Below are 16,226 nucleotides of genomic sequence, written 5' to 3'. Positions count from 1 at the left end.
CGTGAGATGAGGCCCGATTTCCCTGCACTGTGTGCAGAGCAATTCCGTGTTCCACATCAAACAGGAAAGGAGCCTTGATTTCCTTGATGGCACTCCAGAGAATACCCAAGATCACTGTCTCAAGTCTAGAGGGATCCTGAGGTCACTGGAGCAACACGAAAGGGCTCGGGGGACCCCAAATCAACTCGAGATGAGAGCTTAGTCCCTGGCTTCGAGTCAAGAGGAATACCAACTTTCCACAAGCACCACAAGAGGAGGCTTCTGTCAGCTACAGGTATGTGAGAGGGACCCTGAGTTTGTGGCCTCAAGTGGAATGGACACCGAGATGTTCTGACTCGAAGTAAGGCCGGATATCCCAGGAGTGAATTGAATGCAGGCTCGTCTTGCATCTCCATAGCGAAGGGATGTCTGAATCCCCTGTGGAGACCACAGAGAAAGACCTAGTCATCCGCCTCATCAAGACCGGGGCCTCACATCCTTTGAAAACTCGAGAGGTCTGCGGAGATCAATGCTTCCAAAGGAGACGATGCCTGACTCCTCTTGAAAATGGATACGAGTCCCAGGATCCCTGTGGCACGTGGAAAGGGACCGAGTCTCCCGGCTCCTGTGGAGACGCGTCCCAATTGCCATGCCAAGACTCGAGTAGAATCCCGAGGTGTCCCTCGCACCTAGGCAGGAGTCCGACGTCGCTGAACAAACACGTGTCTGGAAGGGCCCTCCCCGTTGTAACTCAAGAATATGCCCCAGGTTCGGGTCGCAACTCGAGAAAAACCATGAGCCTTCCCCCTAGCCGCGAGATGTGCCCGATTCCCCTGCACTGCGTGCATAGCAATTCCGTGTTCCACATCAAACGTGAAAGGAGCCTTGATTTCCTTGATGGCACTCCAGAGAAAACCCAAGATCACTGTCTCAAGTCTAGAGGGATTCTGAGGTCACTGGAGCAACACGAAAGGGCTCCGTGTACCCCAATTCAACTCGAGATGAGAGCTTAGTCCCTGGCTTCGAGTCAAGAGGAATACCAACTTTCCACAAGCACCACAAGAGGAGGCTTCTCTCAGCTACAGTTATGTGAAAGGGACCCTGAGTTTGTGGCCTCAAGTCGAATGGACACCGAGATGCTCTGACTCGAATTAAGGCTGGATATCCCTGCAGTGAATTGAATGCAGGCTCGTCTTGCATCTCCCCAAATGAAGGGATGTCTGAATCCCCTGTGGAGACGACAGAGAAAGACCTAGTTCTCCGCCTCATCGAGACCGGAGGCCTCACATCCTTTGAAAACTCGAGAGGTCTGCGGAGGTCAATACTTCCAAAGGAGACGATGCCTGACTCTTTTTGAAAATGGATAGGAGTCCCAGGATCCCTGTGACACGTGGAAAGGGACCCTGGGTCTCCCGCTTCACGTGGAGACGCGTCCCAATTGCCATGCCAAGACTTGAGGAGAATCCCGAGTTGTCCCTCGCACCTAGGCAGGAGTCCTGACGTCGCTGAACAAACATGTGTCTTGATGTGCCCTCCCCGTCGTAACTCGAGAATATACCCCAGATTCCGGCCGCAACTCGAGAAAAACCATGAGACTTCCCCCTCGCCCCGACATGAGGCCCGATTCCCCTGCACTGCGTGCAGAGCAATTCCGTGTTCCACATCAAACGTGAAAGGAGCCTTGATTTCCTTGATGGCACTCCAGAGAATACCCAAGATCACTGTCTCAAGTCTAGAGGGATCCTGAGGTCACTGGAGCAACACGAAAGGGCTCCTTGGACCACAAATCAACTCGAGATGAGAGCTTAGTCCCTGGCTTCGACTCAAGAGGAATACCAACTTTCCACAAGCACCTCAAGAGGAGGCTTCTCTCAGCTACAGGTATGTGAGAGGGACCCTGTGTTTGTGGCCTCAAGTGGAATGGACACCGAGATGCTCTGACTCGAAGTAAGACCGGATATCCCTGCAGTGAATTGAATGCAAGCTCGTCTTGCATCTCCCAAGACGAAGGGATGTCTGAATCCCCTGTGGAGACCAGAGAGAAAGAACAAGTTCTCCGCCTCATCGCGACCGGAGGCCTCACCTCCTTTGAAAACTCGAGAGGTCTGCGGAGATCAATGCTTCCAAAGGAGACGATGCCTGACTCCTCTTGAAAATGGATAGGAGTCCCAGGATCCCTGTGTCACGTGGAAAGGGAACCTGGGTCTCCCGCCTCACGTGGAGACGCGTCCCAATTGCCATGCCAAGACTCGTGGAGAATCCCGAGGTGTCCCTCGCACCTAGGCAGGAGTCCTGAAGTCGCTGAACAAACACGTGTCTGGAAGGGTCCTCCCCGTCGTAACACGAGAATATACCCCAGGTTCCGGCCGCAACTCGAGAAAAACCATGAGACTTCCCCCTCGCCGCGAGATGAGGCCCGATTCCCCTGCACTGCGTGCAGAGCAATTCCATGTTCCACATCAAACGTGAAAGGAGCCTTGATTTCCTTGATGGCACTCCAGAGAAAACCCAAGATCACTGTCTCAAGTCTAGAGGGATCCTGAGGTCACTGGAGCAACACGAAAGGGCTCCGTGGACCCCAAATCAACTCGAGATGAGAGCTTAGTCCCTGGCTTCGCCTCAAGAGGAATACCAACTTTCCACAAGCACCTCAAGAAGAGGCTTCTCTCAGATACAGGTATGTGAGAGGGACCCTGAGTTTGTGGCCTCAAGTGGAATGGGCACCGAGATGCTCTGACTCGAAGTAAGACCGGATATTCATGAAGTGAATTGAATGCAGGCTCGTCTTGCGTCTCCCAAGACTAAGGGTGTCTGAATCCCCTGTGGAGACCACAGAGAAAGACCTAGCCCACGCCTCATCGCGACCGGAGGCCTCACATCCTTTGAAAACTCGAGACGTCCGCGGAGATCAATGCTTCCAAAGGAGACGATGCCTGACTCCTCTTGAAAATGGATAGGAGTCCCAGGATCCCTGTGGCACGTGGGAAGGGACCCTGGGTCTCCCGCCTCACGTGGAGACGCGTCCCAATTGCCATGCCAAGACTCGAGGAGAATTCCGAAGTGTCCCTCGCACCTAGGTAGGAGTCCTGACGTCGCTGAACAAACACGTCTCTGGAAGGGCCCTCCCCGTATTAACTGGAGAATATACCCCAGGTTCCGGCCGCAACTCGAGAAAAACCATGAGACTTCCTGCTCGCCGCGAGATGAGGCCCGATTCCCCTTCACTGCGTGCAGAGCAATTCCGTGTTCCACATCAAACGTGAAAGGAGCCTTGATTTCCTTGATGGCACTCCAGAGAAAACCCAAGATCACTGTCTCAAGTCTAGAGGGATCCTGAGGTCACTGGAGCAACACGAAAGGGCTCCCTGGACCCCAAATTAACTCGAGATGAGAGCTTAGTCCCTGGCTTCGACTCAAGAGGAATACCAACTTTCCACAAGCACCTCAAGAGGAGGCTTCTCTCAGCTACAGGTATGTGAGAGGGACCCTGAGTTTATGGCCTCAAGCGGAATGGACACCGAGATGCTCTGACTCGAAGTAAGGCCGGATATCCCTGCAGTGAATTGAATGCAGGCTCGTCTTGCATCTCCCAAGACGAAAGGATGTCTGAATCCCCTGTGGAGACCACAGAGAAGACCTAGTTCTCCACCTCATCGCGACTGGAGGCCTCACATCTTTGAAAACTCGTGACGTCCGCGGAAATCAATGCTTCCAAAGGAGACGATGCCTGACTCCTCTTGAAAATGGATAGGAGTCCCAGTATCCCTGTGGCACGTGGAAAGGGACCCTGGGTCTCCCGCCTCACGTGGAGATGCGTCCCAATTGCCATGCCAAGACTCGAGGAGAATCCCGAGGTGTTCCTCGCACCTAGGCAGGAGTCATGACATCGCTGAAAAAACACGTGTCTGGAAGTGCCCTCCCCATCGTAACTCGAGAATATACCCCGGTTCCGGCTGCAACTCGAGAAAAACCATGAGAATTCCCCCTCGCCCCGAGATGAGGACCGATTCCCCTGCACTGCGTGCAGAGCAATTGCGTGTTCCACATCAAACGTGAAAGGAGCCTTGATTTCCTTGATGGCACTCCAGAGAAAACCCAAGATCACTGTCTCAAGTCTAGAGGGATCCTGAGGTCACTGGAGAAACATGAAAGGGCTCCGTGGACCCCAAATCAACTCGAGATGAGAGCTTAGTCCCAGGCTTCGACTCAAGAGGAATACCAACTTTCCACAAGTACCTCAAGAGGAGGCTTCTCTAAGCTACAGGTATGTGAGAGGGTCCCTGAGTTTGTGGCCTCAAGTGGAATGGACACCGAGATGCTCTGACTCGAAGTAAGGGGGGATATCCCTGCAGTGAATTGAATGCAGGCTCGTCTTGCATCTCCCAAAACGAAGGGATCTGAATCCCCTGTGGAGACCACAGAGAAAGACCTAGTCCTCCGCCTCATCGCGACCGGAGGCCTCACATCCTTTGAAAACTCATGACGTCCGCGGAAATCAATGCTTCCAAAGGAGAAGATGCCTGACTCCTCTTGAAAATGGATAGGAGTCCCAGGATCCCTGTGGCACGTGGGAAGGGACCCTGGGTCTCCCGTCTCACGTGGAGACGCGTCCCAATTGCCATGCCAAGACTCGAGGAGAATCCCGAGGTGTCCCTCACACCTAGGCAGGAGTCCTGACTTCGCTGAACAAACACGTGTCTGGAAGGGCCCTCCCCGTCGGAACTCGAGAATATACCCCAGGTTCCGGCCGCAACTCGAGAAAAACCATGAGACTTCCCCCTCGCCCCGAGATGAGGCCCGATTCCCCTGCACTGCGTGCAGAGCAATTCCGTGTTCCACATCAAACGTGAAAGGAGCCTTGATCTCCTTGATGGCACTCCAGAGAAAACCCAAGATCACTGTCTCAAGTCTAGAGGGATCCTGAGGTCACTGGAGCAACACAAAAGGGCTCCGTGGACCACAAACCAACTCGAGATGAGAGCTTAGTCCCTGGCTTCGACTCAAGAGTCATACCAACTTTCCACAAGCACCTCAAGAGGAAGCTTCTCTCAGCTACAGGTATGTGAGAGGGACCCTGAGTTTGTGGCCTCAAGTGGAATGGACACCGAGATGCTCTGACTCGAAGTAAGGCAGGATATCCCTGCAGTGAATTGAATGCAAGCTCGTCTTGCATCTCCCAAGACGAAGGGATGTCTGAATCCCCTGTGGAGACCACAGAGAAAGAACTAGTTCTCCGCCTGATCGCGACCGGAGGCCTCACATCCTTTGAAAACTCGAGAGGTCTGCGGAGATCAATGCTTCCAAAGGAGACGATGCCTGACTCCTCTTGAAAATGGATAGGAGTCCCAGGATCCCTGTGGCACGTGGAAAGGGACCCTGGGTCTCCCGCGTCACGTGGAGACGCGTCCCAATTGCCATGCCAAGACTCGAGGAGAATCCCGAGGTGTCTCTCGCACCTAGGCAGGAGACATGAAGTCGCTGAATATACACGTGTCTGGAAGGGCCCTCCCCGTCGTAACTCGAGAATATACCCCAGGTTCCGGCCGCAACTCGAGAAAAACCATGAGACTTCCCCCTCGCCTCGAGATGAGGCCCGATTCCCCTGCACTGCGTGCAGAGCAATTCCGTGTTCCACATCAAACGTGAAAGGAGCCTTGATTTCCTTGATGGCACTCCAGAGAAAACCCAAGATCACTGTCTCAAGTCTAGAGGGATCCTGAGGTCACTGGAGCAACACGAAAGGGCTCCGTGGACCACAAATCAACTCGAGATGAGAGCTTAGTCCCTGGCTTCGACTCAAGAGTCATACCAACTTTCCACAAGCACCTCAAGAGGAGGCTTCTCTCAGCTACAGGTATGTGACAGGGACCCTGAGTTTGTGGCCTCAAGTGGAATGGACACCGAGATGCTCTGACTCTAAGTAAGGCCGGATATCCCTGCTGTGAATTGAATGCAAGCTCGTCTTGCATCTCCCAAGACGAAGAGATGTCTGAATCCCCTGCGGAGACCACAGAGAAAGAACTAGTTCTCCGCCTCGTCGCGATAGGAGGCCTCACCTCCTTGGAAAACTCGAGAGGTCTGCGGAGATCAATGCTTCCAAAGGAGACGATGCCTGACTCCTCTTGAAAATGGATAGGAGTCCCAGGATCCCTGTGGCACGTGGAAAGGGAACCTGGCTCTCCCGCCTCACGTGGAGACGTGTCCCAATTGCCATGCCAAGACTCGTGGAGAATCCCGAGGTGTCCCTTGCACCTAGGCAGGAGTCCTGACGTCGCTGAACAAACACGTGTCTGGAAGGGCTCTCCCCGTCGTAACACGAGAATATAACCCAGGTTCCGGCCGCAACTCGAGAAAAACCATGAGACTTCCCCCACGCCCCGAGATGAGGGCCGATTCCCCTGCACTGCGTGCAGAGCAATTGCGTGTTCCACATCAAACGTGAAAGGAGCCTTGATTTCCTTGATGGCACTCCAGAGAAAACCCAAGATCACTGTCTCAAGTCTAGAGGGATCCTGAGGTCACTGGAGCAACACGAAAGGGCTCCGTGGACCCCAAATCAACTCGAGATGAGAGCTTAGTCCTTGGCTTCGCCTGAAGAGGAATACCAACTTTCCACAAGCACCTCAAGAAGAGGCTTCTCTCATCTACAGGTATGTGAGAGGGACCCTGAGTTTGTGGCCTCAAGTGGAATGGACACCGAGATGCTCTGACTCGAAGTAAGACCGGATATCCCTGCAGTGAATTGAATGCAGGCTCGTCTTGCATCTCCCAAGACTAAGGGATGTCTGAATCCCCTGTGGAGACCACAGAGAAAGATCTAGCCCTCCGCCTCATCGCGACCGGAGGCCTCACATGCTTTGAAAATTCGAGAGGTGCGCGGAGATCAATGCTTCCAAAGGAAAAGATGCCTGACTCCTCTTGAAAATGGATAGGAGTCCCAGGATCCCTGTGGCACGTGGGAAGGGACCCTGGGTCTCAGGCCTCACGTGGAGACGCGTCCCAATTGCCATGCCAAGACTCGAGGAGAATCCCGAGGTGTCCCTCGCACCTAGGCAGGAGACATGAAGTCGCTGAATATACATGTGTCTGGAAGGGCCATCCCCGTCGTAACTCGAGAATATACCCCAGGTTCCGGCCGCAACTCGAGAAAAACCATGAGACTTCCCCCTCGCCGTGAGATGAGGCCCGATTCCCCTGCACTGCGGGCAGAGCAATTCCGTGTTCCACATCAAACATGATAGGAGCCTTGATTTCCTTGATGGCACTCCAGAGAAAACCCAAGATCACTGTCTCAAGTTCAGAGGGATCCTGAGGTCACTGGAGCCACACGAAAAGTCTCCGTGGACCCCAAAGCAACTCGAGTTGAGAGCTTAGTCCCTGGCTTCGACTCAAGAGGAATACCAACTTTCCACAAGCACCTCAAGAGGAGGCTTCTCTCAGCTACAGGTATGTGAGAGGGACCCTGAGTTTGTGGCCTCAAGAGGAATGGACACCGAGATGCTCTGACTCGAAGTAAGGCCGGATATCCCTGCAGTGAATTGAATGCAGGCTCGTCTTGCATCTCCCAAGACGAAGGTATGTCTGAATCCCTTGTGGAGACCACAGAGAAAGACCTAGTCCTCCGCCTCATCGCGACCGGAGGCCTCACATCCTTTGAAAACTCGAGAGGTCCGCGGAGATCAATGCTTCCAAAGGAGACGATGCCTGACTCCTCTTGAAAATGGATAGGAGTCCCAGGATCCCTGTGGCACGTGGGAAGGGACCCTGGGTCTCCCGCCTCACGTGGAGACGCGTCCCAATTGCCATGCCAAGACTCGTGGAGAATCCCGAGGTGTCCCTTGCACCTAGGCAGGAGTCCTGACGTCGCTGAACAAACACGTGTCTGGAAGGGCTCTCCCCGTCGTAACACGAGAATATAACCCAGGTTCCGGCCGCAACTCGAGAAAAACCATGAGACTTCCCCCACGCCCCGAGATGAGGGCCGATTCCCCTGCACTGCGTGCAGAGCAATTCCGTGTTCCACATCAAACGTGAAAGGAGCCTTGATTTCCTTGATGGCACTCCAGAGAAAACCCAAGACCACTGTCTCAAGTCTAGAGGGATCCTGAGGTCACTGGAGCAACACGAAAGGGCTCCGTGGACCCCAAATCAACTCGAGATGAGAGCTTAGTCCCTGGCCTCGACTCAAGAGGAATACCAACTTTCCACAAGCACCTCAAGAAGAGGCTTCTCTCATCTACAGGTATGTGAGAGGGACCCTGAGTTTGTGGCATCAAGTGGAATGGACACCGAGATGCTCTGACTCGAAGAAAGACCGGATATCCCTGCAGTGAATTGAATGCAGGCTCGTCTTGCATCTCCCAAGACTAAGGGATATCTGAATCCCCTGTGGAGACCAACAGAGAAAGACCTAGCCCTCCGCCTCATCGCGACCGGAGGCCTCACATGCTTTGAAAACTCGAGAGGTGCGCGGAGATCAATGCTTCCAAAGGAGAAAATGCCTGACTCCTCTTGAAAATGGATAGGAGTTCCAGGATCCCTGTGGCACGTGGGAAGGGACCCTGCGTCTCACGCCTCACGTGGAGATGCGTCCCAATTGCCATGCCAAGACTCGAGGAGAATCCCGAGGTGTCCCTCGCACCTAGGCAGGAGACATGAATTCGCTGAATATACACGTGTCTGGAAGGGCCATCCCCGTCGTAACTCGAAAATATACCCCAGGTTCCGGCCGCAACTCGAGAAAAACCATGAGACTTCCGCCTCGCCGTGAGATGAGGCCCGATTCCCCTGCACTGCGTGCAGAGCAATTCCGTGTTCCACATCAAACATGATAGGAGCCTTGATTTCCTTGATGGCACTCCAGAGAAAACCCAAGATCACTGTCTCAAGTTTAGAGGGATCCTGAGGTCACTGGAGCCACACGAAAAGTCTCCGTGGACCCCAAAGCAACTCGAGTTGAGAGCTTAGTCCCTGGCTTCGACTCAAGAGGAATACCAACTTTCCACAAGCACCTCAAGAGGAGGCTTCTCTCAGCTACAGGTATGTGAGAGGGACCCTGAGTTTGTGGCCTCAAGAGGAATGGACACCGAGATGCTCTGACTCGAAGTAAGGCCGGATATCCCTGCAGTGAATTGAATGCAGGCTCGTCTTGCATCTCCCAAGACGAATGGATGTCTGAATCCCCTGTTGAAACCACAGAGAAAGACCTAGTCCTCCGCCTCATCGCGACCGGAGGCCTCACATCCTTTGAAAACTCGAGAGGTCTGCGGAGATCAATGCTTCCAAATCAGACGATGCCTGACTCCTCTTGTAAACGGATGGGAGTCCCAGGATCCCTGTGGCACGTGGAAAGGGACCCTGGGTCTCCCGCCTCACGTGGAGACGCGTCCCAATTGCCATGCCAAGACTCGAGGAGAATCCCGAGGTGTCCCTCGCACCTAGGCAGGAGTCCTGACTTCGCTGAACAAACACGTGTCTGGTAGGCCCTCCCCGTCGGAACTCGAGAATATACCCCAGGTTCCGGCCGCAACTCGAGAAAAACCATGAGACTTCCCCCTCGCCGCGAGATGAGGCCCGATTCCCCTGCACTGCGTGCAGAGCAATTCCGTGTTCCACATCAAACGTGAAAGGAGCCTTGATTTCCTTGATGGCACTCCAGAGAAAACCCAAGATCACTGGCTCAAGTCTAGAGGGATCCTGAGGTCACTGGAGCAACACGAAAGGGATCCGTGGACCCCAAATCAACTCGAGATGAGAGCTTAGTCCCTGGCTTCGACTCAAGAGGAATACCAACTTTCCACAAGCACCTCAAGAGGAGGCTTCTCTCAGCTACAGGTATGTGAGAGGGACCCTGAGTTTTTGGCCTCAAGTGGAATGGACACTGAGATGCTCTGACTCGAAGTAGGACCGAATATCCCTGCAGTGAATTGAATGCAGGCTCGTCTTGCATCTCCCAAGACGAAGGGATGTCTGAATCCCCTGTGGAAATCACAGAGAAAGACCTAGTCCTCCGCCTCATCGCGACCGGAGGCCTCACATCCTTTGAAAATTCGAGAGGTCCGCGGAGATCAATGCTTCCAAAGGAGACGATGCCTGACTCCTCTTGAAAATGGATAGGAGTCCCAGGATCCCTGTGGCACGTGGGAAGGGACCCTGGGTCTCCCGCCTCACGTGGAGACGCGTCCCAATTGCCATGCCAAGACTCGAGGAGAATCCCGAGGTGTCCCTCGCACCTAGGCAGGAGTCCAGACGTCGCTGAACAAACACGTGTCTGGAAGGGCCCTCCCCGTCGGAACTCGAGAATATACCCCAGGTTCCGGCCGCAACTTGAGAAAAACCTTGAGACTTCCCCCTCGCTGCGAGATGAGGCCCGATCCCCTGCATTGCGTGCAGAGCAATTCCGTGTTCCACATCAAACGTGAAAGGAGCCCTGATTCCCTTGATGGCACCCCATAGAAAACCCAAGATCACTGTCTCAAGTCTAGAGGGATCCTGAGGTCACTGGAGCAACACGAAAGGGCTCCGTGGACCCCAAATGAACTCGAGATGAGAGCTTAGTCCCTGGCTTCGACTCAAGAGGAATACCAACTTTCCACAAGCACCTCAAGAGGAGGCTTCTCTCAGCTACAGGTATGTGAGAGGGACCCTGAGTTTGTGGCCTCAAGTGGAATGGACACCGAGATGCTCTGACTCGAAGTAAGGCCGGATATCCCTGCAGTGAATTGAATGCAGGCTCGTCTTGCATCTCCCAAGACGAAGGGATGTCTGAATCCCCTGTGGAGATCACAGAGAAAGACCTAATTCTCCGCTTCATCGCGAGCGGAGGCCTCACATCCTTTGAAAACTCGAGAGGTCCGTGGAGATCAATGCTTCCAAAGGAGACGATGCCTGACTCCTCTTGAAAATGGATAGGAGTCCCAGGATCCCTGTGGCACGTTGAAAGGGACCCTGGGTCTCCCGCCTCAAGTGGAGACGCGTCCCAATTGCCATGCCAAGACTCGAGCAGAATCCCGAGGTGTCCCTCGCACCTAGGCAGGAGTCATGACATCGCTGAACAAACACGTGTCTGGAAGGGCCCTCCCCATCGTAACTCGAGAATATACCACAGGTTCCGGCCGCAACTCGAGAAAAACCATGAGAATTCCCCCTCGCCCCGAGATGAGGCCCGATTCCCCTGCACTGCGTGCAGAGCAATTCCGTGTTCCACATCAAACGTGAAAGGAGCCTTGATTTCCTTGATGGCACTCCAGAGAAAACCCAAGATCACTGTCTCAAGTCTAGAGGGATCCTGAGGTCACTGGAGCAACACGAAAGGGCTCCGTGGACCCCAAATCAACTCGAGATGAGAGCTTAGTCCCTGGCTTCGACTCAAGAGGAATACCAACTTTCCACAAGCACCTCAAGAAGAGGCTTCTCTCATCTACAGGTATGTGAGAGGGACCCTGAGTTTGTGGCCTCAAGTGGAATGGACACCGAGATGCTCTGACTCGAATAAAGACCGGATATCCCTGCAGTGAATTGAATGCAGGCTCGTCTTGCATCTCCCAAGACTAAGGGATGTCTGAATCCCCTGTGGAGACCAACAGAGAAAGACCTAGCCCTCCGCCTCATCGCGACCGGAGGCCTCACATGCTTTGAAAACTCGAGAGGTGCGCGGAGATCAATGCTTCTAAAGGAGAAGATGCCTGACTCCTCTTGAAAATGGATAGGAGTCCCAGGATCCCTGTGGCACGTGGGAAGGGACCCTGCGTCTCACGCCTCACATGGAGACGCGTCCCAATTGCCATGCCAAGACTCGAGGAGAATCCCGAGGTGTCCCTCGCACCTAGGCAGGAGACATGAAGTCGCTGAATATACACGTGTCTGGAAGGGCCATCCCCGTCGTAACTCGAGAATATACCCCAGGTTCCGGCCGCAACTCGAGAAAAACCATGAGACTTCCGCCTCGCCGTGAGATGAGGCCCGATTCCCCTGCACTGCGTGCAGAGCAATTCCGTGTTCCACATCAAACATGATAGGAGCCTTGATTTCCTTGATGGCACTCCAGAGAAAACCCAAGATCACTGTCTCAAGTTTAGAGGGATCCTGAGGTCACTGGAGCCACACGAAAAGTCTCCGTGGACCCCAAAGCAACTCGAGTTGAGAGCTTAGTCCCTGGCTTCGACTCAAGAGGAATACCAACTTTCCACAAGCACCTCAAGAGGAGGCTTCTCTCAGCTACAGGTATGTGAGAGGTACCCTGAGTTTGTGGCCTCAGGTGGAAGGGACACCGAGATGTTCTGACTCGAAGTAAGGCCGGATATCCCAGGAGTGAATTGAATGCAGGCTCGTCTTGCATCTCCATAGCGAAGGGATGTCTGAATCCCCTGTGGAGACCACAGAGAAAGACCTAGTCCTCCGCCTCATCGCGACTGGAGGCCTCACATCCTTTGAAAACTCATGACGTCCGCGGAAATCTATGCTTCCAAAGGAGACGATGCCTGACTCCTCTTGAAAATGGATAGGAGTCCCAGGATCCCTGTGGCACGTGGAAAGGGAGCCTGGGTCTCCCGCCTCACGTGGAGACGCGTCCCAATTGCCATGCCAAGACTCGAGGAGAATCCCGAGGTGTTCCTCGCACCTAGGCAGGAGTCATGACATCGCTGAACAAACACGTGTCTGGAAGGGCCCTCCCCATCATAACTCGAGAATATACCCCAGGTTCCGGCCGCAACTCGAGAAAAACCATGAGAATTCCCCCTCGCCCCGAGATGAGGCCCGATTACCCTGCACTGCGTGCAGAGCAATTCCGTGTTCCACATCAAACGTGAAAGGAGCCTTGATTTCCTTGATGGCACTCCAGAGAAAACCCAAGATCACTGTCTCAAGTCTAGAGGGATCCTGAGGTCACTGGAGCAACACGAAAGGGCTCCGTGGACCCCAAATCAACTCGAGATGAGAGCTTAGTCCCTGGCTTCGACTCAAGAGGAATACCAACTTTCCACAAGCACCTCAAGAGGACGCTTCTCTCAGCTACAGGTATGTGAGAGGGACCCTGAGTTTGTGGCCTCAAGTGGAATGGACACCGAGATGCTCTGACTCGAAGTAAGGCCGGATATCACTGCAGTGAATTGAATGCAGGCTCGTCTTGCATCTCCCAAGACGAAGGGATGTCTGAATCCCCTGTGGAGACCACAGAGAAAGAACTAGTTCTCCGCCTCATTGCGACCGGAGGCCTCACATTTTTGAAAACTCGAGAGGTCTGCGGAGATCAATGCTTCCAAAGGAGACGATGCCTGATTCGTCTTGAAAATGGATAGACGTCCCAGGATCCCTGTGGCACGTGGAAAGGGACCCTGGGTCTCCTGCCTCAGGTGGAGACGCATCCCAATTGCCATGCCAAGACTCGAGGAGAATCCCGAGGTGTCCCTCGCACCTAGGCAGGAGTCCTGACTTCGCTGAACAAACACGTGTCTGGAAGGGCCCTCCCCGTCGGAACTCGAGAATATACCCCAGGTTCCGGCCGCAACTCGAGAAAAACTATGAGACTTCCCCCTGCCCCGAGATGAGGCCCGATTCCCCTGCACTGCGTGCAGAGCAATTCCGTGTTCCACATCAAACGTGAAAGGAGCCTTGATTTCCTTGATGGCACTCCAGAGAAAACCCAAGATCACTGTCTCAAGTCTAGAGGGATCCTGAGGTCACTGGAGCAACACGAAAGGGCTCCGTGGACCACAAATCAACTCGAGATGAGAGCTTAGTCCCTGGCTTCGACTCAAGAGTCATACCAACTTTCCACAAGCACCTCAAGAGGAGGCTTCTCTCAGCTACAGGTATGTGAGAGGGACCCTGAGTTTGTGGCCTCAAGTGGAATGGACACCGAGATGCTGTGACTCGAAATAAGGCCGGATATCCCTGCAGTGAATTGAATGCAAGCTCGTCTTGCATCTCCCAAGACGAAGGGATGTCTGAATCCCCTGTGGAGACCAGAGAGAAAGAACAAGTTCTCCGCCTCATCGCGACCGGAGGCCTCACCTCCTTTGAAAACTCGAGAGGTCTGCGGAGATCAATGCTTCCGAAGGAGACGATGCCTGACTCCTCTTGAAAATGGATAGGAGTCCCAGGATCCCTGTGGCACGTGGAAAGGGAACCTGGGTCTCCCGCCTCACGTGGAGACGCGTCCCAATTGCCATGCCAAGACTCGTGGAGAATCCCGAGGTGTCCCTCGCACCTAGGCAGGAGTCCTGACGTCGCTGAACAAACACGTGTCTGGAAGGGCCCTCCCCGTCGTAACACGAGAATATACCCCAGGTTCCGGCCGCAACTCGAGAAAAACCATGAGACTTCCCCCACGCCGCGAGATGAGGCCCGATTCCCCTGCACTGCGTGTAGAGCAGTTCCATGTTCCACATCAAACGTGAAAGGAGCCTTGATTTCCTTGATGGCACTCCAGAGAAAACCCAAGATCACTGTCTCAAGTCTAGAGGGATCCTGAGGTCACTGGAGCAACACGAAAGGGCTCCGTGGACCCCAAATCAACTCGCGATGAGAGCTTAGTCCCTGGCTTCGCCTCAAGAGGAATACCAACTTTCCACAAGCACCTCAAGAAGAGGCTTCTCTCAGATACAGGTATGTGAGAGGGACCCTGAGTTTGTGGCCTCAAGTGGAATGGGCACCGAGATGCTCTGACTCGAAGTAAGACCGGATATTCATGAAGTGAATTGAATGCAGGCTCGTCTTGCATCTTCCAAGACTAAGGGATGTCTGAATCCCCTGTGGAGACCACAGAGAAAGACCTAGCCCTCGCCTCATCGCGACCGGAGGCCTCACATCCTTTGAAAACTCGAGACGTCCGCGGAGATCAATGCTTCCAAAGGAGACGATGCCTGACTCCTCTTGAAAATGGATAGGAGTCCCAGGATCCCTGTGGCACGTGGGAAGGGACACTGGGTCTCCCGCCTCACGTGGAGACGTGTCCCAATTGCCATGCCAAGACTCGAGGAGAATCCCGAGGTGTCCCTCGCACCTAGGCAGGAGTCCTGACGTCGCTGAACAAACACGTCTCTGTAAGGGCCCTCCCCGTCTTAACTAGAGAATATACCCCAGGTTCTAGCCGCAACTCGAGAAAAACCATGAGACTTCCCCCTCGCCCCGAGATGAGGCCCGATTCCCCTGCACTGCGTGCAGAGCAATTCCGTGTTCCACATCAAACGTGAAAGGATCCTTGATTTCCTTGATGGCACTCCAGAGAAAACCCAAGATCACTGTCTCAAGTCTAGAGGGATCCTGAGGTCACTGGAGCAACACGAAAGGGCTCCGTGGACCACAAATCAACTCGAGATGAGAGCTTAGTCCCTGGCTTCGACTCAAGAGGAATACCAACTTTCCACAAGCACCTCAAGAGGAGGCTTCTCTAAGCTACAGGTATGTGAGAGGGTCCCTGAGTTGTGGCCTCAAGTGGAATGGACACCGAGATGCTCTGACTCGAAGTAAGGGGGGATATCCCAGCAGTGAATTGAATGCAGGCTCGTCTTGCATCTCCCAAAACGAAGCGATGTCTGAATCCCCTGTGGAGACCACAGAGAAAGACCTAGTCCTCCGCCTCATCGCGACCGGAGGCCTCACATCCTTTGAAAACTCGTGACGTCCGCGGAAATCAATGCTTCCAAAGGAGACGATGCCTGACTCCTCTTGAAAATGGATAGGAGTCCCAGGATCCCTGTGGCACGTGCAAAGGGACCCTGGGTCTCCCGCCTCACGTGGAGACCCGTCAAAATTGACATGCCAAGACTCGAGGAGAATCCCGAGGTGTTCCTCGCACCTAGGCAGGAGTCATGACATCGCTGAACAAACACGTGTCTGGAAGGGCCCTCCCCATCGTAACTCGAGAATATACCCCAGGTTCCGGCCGCAACTCGAGAAAAACCATGAGACTTCCCCCTCGCCCCGAGATGAGGCCCGATTACCCTGCACTGCGTGCAGAGCAATTCCGTGTTCCACATCAAACGTGAAAGGAGCCTTGATTTCCTTGATGGCACTCCAGAGAAAACCCAAGATCACTGTCTCAAGTCTAGAGGGATCCTGAGGTCACTGGAGCAACACGAAAGGGCTCCGTGGACCCCAAATCAATTCGAGATGAGAGCTTAGTCCCTGGCTTCGACTCAAGAGGAATACCAACTTTCCACAAGCACCTCAAGAGGACGCTTCTCTCAGCTACAGGTATGTGAGAGGGACCCTGAGTTTGTGGCCTCAAGTGGAATGGACACCGA

This window comes from Dama dama, chromosome 30 (assembly GCF_033118175.1).
Source record: "Dama dama isolate Ldn47 chromosome 30, ASM3311817v1, whole genome shotgun sequence".
NCBI classification, from domain to species: domain Eukaryota; kingdom Metazoa; phylum Chordata; class Mammalia; order Artiodactyla; family Cervidae; genus Dama; species Dama dama.
This window is presented reverse-complemented; position numbering follows the sequence as displayed.